Source organism: Muntiacus reevesi, chromosome 3, assembly GCF_963930625.1.
Source record: "Muntiacus reevesi chromosome 3, mMunRee1.1, whole genome shotgun sequence".
In the NCBI taxonomy this organism is placed as follows: Eukaryota; Metazoa; Chordata; class Mammalia; order Artiodactyla; family Cervidae; genus Muntiacus; species Muntiacus reevesi.
Window position 1 is genome coordinate 94,387,997 of NC_089251.1, and position 5,936 is coordinate 94,393,932.

The window sequence follows — 5,936 nt, forward strand, 5'->3', positions numbered from 1 at the left end:
TCTCTTCACCTAGGACTTCAACTGTGCACAGTTGGAAACAAAGTTTGAGGTGGGGGAGTGCTGGTTTTCTTCCTTTTTACCCTCAGTTTCACAAAGCCACTTCTGTTCTGAAAGAGAAGAATTGACTTTTCTGTGCCTGCCCATGGTTAATTAGATAATCACCTTCCTCCAAGAATAGTTTTAAACAAAATGACCAGCACATCTTTTCTTCTTTCCCCTAGTAGGCGGTATAAAACGCTTCTGGAATTGAAGTATCCATCGCTTGCCCCAAAGCTCTTGTTACTTTGTTGGGGCTCAAATTTGATGCTTTTTTTAGGAAAGAAGGAGAAGAAAGCAGTGATAGAGAATTGGCCAGCGCTATGCAGAAACACCATTTGCTTTCCCAGCCCGCAACTAGCAATTAAGCTGGATGGCCTCAGATCAAGGGCTGGCACGTCACACCCTAAATTGAAAGCCTGCATCCCACGCTGGAGTGAAGTCAAGAGCTTTGACCCCGCTCTCAGGACAGAAGAGCTGAGCCCTGTCTCTGCTCCCCAAAGTCAAACTTCCACTCCTCAGGGGAACAGAGGATGCTGCAGAAGGGTGCAGTATACTCTGGGAGTGTCCCCAGTGTGAGGAGAGGAGAGGCACCATGGTGGTGCAGGTGGCTGGGCGGGTGTGAATATGAGCTCTGAAATGAAACACGTCTTCACATCAGAGTGTGGCTCCTGGCTCAGTCTTACAATTCTAATGTGATCGCTTCCCTAAGGGAATAGCGATTTTGTAGAGAGAAGAAAGTTGAAGTTGTGTGATCCTGAGCATCTTCTAAACACCACAGGGCTTCAACTGCCTTATTGATGATGGTGGTTATGATGGTGATGGTGATGGTGGTGATGATGGTGACTATCTTAAAGATGATGTGAAGATTAAGTGATGCAACACATGTCTGAGAGGAATATGCTTAGTACATAATAGCCACCAGATGAATTTTAGATTCTTTTTTTTTTTAATTTATTGGCATATAATTGCTTTACAATGTTGTGTTATTATAGTAAATTGAATCATTTATACATGTATATATATCCCAGGTGGCTCAGTGGTAAAGAATCTGCCTGCAAATGCAGGAGATGTGGGTTCAGTTCCTGGGTTGGGAAGATCTCCTGGAGAAAGAAATGGCAGCCCACTCCAGCATTCTTGCCTGGAGAATCCCATGGACAGAGGCACCTGGCAGACTACAGTCCATGGGGTCGCAGAGTTGGACACGCTTAGCAACTAAACAGCAACAGGCTTCTGAAGTGGCACTAGTGGTAAAGAAATCACCTGCCAATCCAGGAGACATAAGAGACTCAGGTTCAATCTCTGGGTCCAGAAGATCCCTTGGAGGAGCGCATGGCAACCCACTCCAGTATTCTTGCCTGGGAAACTCCATGGAGAGAGGAGCCTGGCGGGCTAGAGTCCACAGGGTCACAGAGAGTCAGACATGACTGAAGTGACTTAGCACGCACACACGCATATCATGCTTTGAGCTTCAGCCAAACTGTTGTGTGTCTCAGTGGTACATTCTCTTCTATTGCTAAGAAGTACTTAATTTTTGCATGTACAGCTACTGACAGATTGGTGCATGCTATGCCAGGAATCACTTGATTACCTCTTGGCCCCAAGTTCACCATTCAGTATCTGCTCCACGGAATGGCCTTGGTTTTTGAAGCGTTTATTCCTTATGGGGAGCACCGTGCGGCTCCATCAGCAGAGGGAGTTGGAAGGACCGTGCAGGAGAGCCTTCCTGTTTCCTGCCGCTGTGTTCCATGTCTTTCTTCCTCTTGCTGCCCTATCTCTCAGCAGCGTGGGTGTGTGATGCCTGCTGGTGCCCCTCCTGGGCTGGACACACAGAGTCAACCGTCTCTCATGTGTCCTGGACACCATGCAGCTTAAGCCTCTGGCCCACGATGGACCACCCCCGCCCGGCCCCGTGCCCCTGTGCACGCCCACATTGCTCTGACTCAGCTGCATGCTGGCTTCCCAGGTGGTGCTAGTGGTAAAGAATCCGCCTACCAGTACCAGAGACATGGGTTCGATCCCTGGGTGGGGAGGATCCCTCTGGAGGAGGGTATGGCAACCCACTGGTTTTCTTGCCTGAAAAAGTCCATGAACAGAGAAGTCTGGAGGGCTACAGTCCACAGGGTCGCAGAGAGCTGGACACGACTTGAGCACGGCCCAACACAAGGGATAAAAATATATTTACGCTTTCACTTTCTACTTGGAAATAATATTTTACTACCTCAAGCTGTGTGTGCCTTACCACCACACAAATTCCCCTGCCTTATCCCTTTTATGTTGATATTGTGTCTACCTACATTGAAAATTCCATCAGCAAATGTCACTATGTTTTGCTCTCAATGGACTGTACCCTGGATATTTGAAATATTATGTCATGCAACTCTGGATCTTATGAAAGCCTATGTAGTATGCGACTTTGTTTAAGCAGGCAACTGACCTAGTTGGACTCAAGCCCAAAATTCTAACCAGCCTTGTGGTTTCAATGTCAGTTTTATTTCACTGTCCTTCAGCTCTGTTGGGACTTGTCCCTGGAACTCAGGGAGCAGTCTATCTTTTAGTTCAGTTCTCAGAGTTTATGCTGTTCTATTTAGGGTCAGATTCACACCTATGAAGGCTGGGGGTGAGCCCTGAAGTTTGAAAGCAGCTTTAAGGGTTTGCTTTCCTGAGTGCCTTCCTGTCTACACTCAGCAAGGTACTTTCAGGTTCTACAGATCTCCTGTTTCCTCTGCGAGAGTGCAGCTGCTCTTAAGCCCCCCACCCTGCAGTGCATTTCCCTCCACAGCTTCCAGCACTCCCACCAGGTGGTAAGGGAAAGAAAGAAGAATCAAGAGATGTTGGCCACACCCTCTTGAGACCACAGCTCCATGAATCAAAATGGACAGTTCCCCCTGCCCCCCACCACAGAGATGTAGGCTCTTGAAACCAAGCAGGTACTCAGTAGTGTAAGTTATACATATATGTATACATATATGCCTTTTACTGTATCTTTTCCATGATGTTTTATCATAGGATATTGAATGCAGTTCTGTGTGCTATGCAGGAGGACCTTGTTGTTTATCAGTCCTATGTATAGAAGCTTGCGTCTGCTAATCCCAACTTCCCGCTTCATCCTTCCTCCAACCCCTGCTCCCTTGGCAACCAGTTTTTCCTCTATGTCTGTGATTCTGTTTCTGTTTCATAGATAGGTTTGGTTGTGTCATATTTTAAAAATCAAACTGATTTCTATGTGCATCTAATCCAAGCTTCATAGCTACAGTGAGTGGGGGAAAGGGTGGTTGAATGTTTACTCCATCTTATCTGGTACTACAGTCTGGAAAGGCAATAATATAGATAGTAAATGTGGGTATTAAAACCCAGGTGAGACCAGGGACATTGTCAGATCTGCCTGAGATGTCACTCAGGGTCGGTAAAGACCATTCTACACCGTGCCCTAGAGGAAAGATGACCACCCTCTAAAGTGGGACACATTTTCAGAATCAGAAATTATACTCTCCCTATGAAAACTGTACTTGGACAACAGGTGTAAAGCAGAACCAGAACATATGGGCACCTTATTTAGAAGGTGCGGTGGGAAAAAACAATTATTCCTTCACATTGTATTTTACCGAGATCAATTGTTTAATTACCATCAGTCTCCTGTATATACACATTTGTTTTGGCCATCCACCTTATTTGATTGAAGAAATATAAATAAATATATAAGAAATATATATAAAGAAATATATAAGAAAAATAAATAAAGCTTTATCCTAAATGCTAATTTGTCATCCTCAGTTGCACCTATTCGCCTGAAAGAGTGTATTCTGTCAGTGGTAGACCTAGTTTCTTTATTGTGTGGGTGCAGAAATAAGCTTTGGTTAATCTAGGAACAAAACTCCGAGGACATCCTGGTGGTCCAGTAGCTAAGACTCAGCATTCCCAATACAGCAGGCCTGGGTGTGATCCCTGGTCAGGGAAATAGATTCCACATGCCTCAACTAAAGATCTCACATGCCAAATTGAAGGTTGAAGATCTCACATGCTGCAACTAAGACCCAGCGCAGCCAGATAAATAAATAAGTAAGTATTTTAAAAAGAACAAAACTCTGGACCTCCGGAAATATCAGTTATGGCCATGCTTATTCTAGAATAAAAGAAACCTGGATAAATTGGCCAAAAGAGATTTCTGAGGCTTAGGTCTCTGAGAGTGACCGACCGGAAAACCAAGGACTCGAGCCATCCCCTGACCCCATGGCACAGCGGCCGTGTGCCTCCTTCCCTTCTGAGACCCTGCAATGAGGCTTCCCACAAGAAACTCCGTCCGGGAATAATTTGTACCCTGGAACTCATCTTTAACTTTATCACTGAAATTCCCAACAAGGATGCTGCTGGATGCCAGGCCACCGTGGTTTTTGTGATGTGGGTGCCTCTGTGCAAAGATACGTCAGGGCCTTTCCCACAGACACCAAGCAGTGGCCAGATGACAATGACTTTAGACCTGGATCGCGCTCATACCAGTGAATGGGACACATAATGTGGGAATCAGCCCGGAAGCTGCTTTGCTTTACTGCACAAAAGAATCGTTCCCTTCTATTGGGGAAGCTCCAATACTTTGGCCACCTGATGTAAAAAGCCGACTTATTGGAAAAGACCCTGATGCTGGGAAAGACCGAGGGTAGGAGGAGAAGGGGAGACAGAGGATGAGATGGTTGGATGGCATCACTGACTCAATGGACATGAGATTGAGCAAGCTCCAGGAGATAGTGAAGGACGGGGAAGCCTGGCATGCTGCAGTTCATGGTTTGCAAAGAGTTGGACACGACTTAGCAACTGAACAACAAGTGCGGAAGACAGAGCGTGACATTCGGACATCCGCCTGTGACGAGAACACTGTTTTAACTGCAGGTTGAACTCTCATCAGGAAAACGCACTGGTGAGAATGAAATGAGCCTTGTGCAGGAGAAATAGGTACTTGGTCCCCCAGCGGATGGTCCATCACTTACGAGGAACACACGGAGACCTGAGGGGCAGGAAGCACATGGGGACCCCCAGTCTCAGTGGGCCAGTGGTTCAGACTTAAGCACTGTTCAAGCCCTAATACTGCTGTCTGTTAACCAGTGTAGACAATTATTTCCCAGACTGTTGTCTTGGCTGCTGCCTCTTGCCACTGTCTTTCTATTGGGTTGGCCAAAAAGCTCCGTAACATCTTACGGAAAAACCTGAATGAACTTTCAGGCCAACATAGTCGTTTGCACATAAGATCCCTGGGTCAGGAAGATCTCCTGGAGAAGGATATGGCAACCCATTCCAGTATTCTTGCCTGGAGAATCCCATCAACAGAGGAACTTGGCAGGCTACAGTCCACAGGGTTGCAAAGAGTCAGACAGGATTGAAGTGACTTCACACACACACACACACACATACACACACGCGCATGCATACAAAACCACTAGTCGATTCCTTGTCTCTGCATTGGCCGAATCACGTTGGCTTAATTGGTCCCCACTTCCTGTGATCCAGAGTAAAGCATGGACTTCAGGCCCAGGCCAGGGGACAAGGAGGAGCTGAAATTAACCCCACTCTGCTCCCTAAGGCCTGTGTCCTGACTAGGGGCTGTGTCAGCCAAGAAGAAGGGGGTCTTCCTTCTAGTTCCCTCGAGGACACAGTAGAGATGAACCAAGGTCCTGTCTGGTCCTTGACTCCTGGTATCTCTTTTCCTCCTTGCATTCTGGGCTCCAGTGAATGGCGAACACAGAATAAGAATCATCTTCTTATTCTGCCAGAGATGCTTCTGGCAGTTTCAATCACTTGTTTCTAATAAAGTAGTATTTATTTGATTGCAAAGATATAAAAAGTGATGTGTACGATACATAACAGACACAACAGTCCATGGCCACAAAACCAAGTGGTTGTATCTGCCG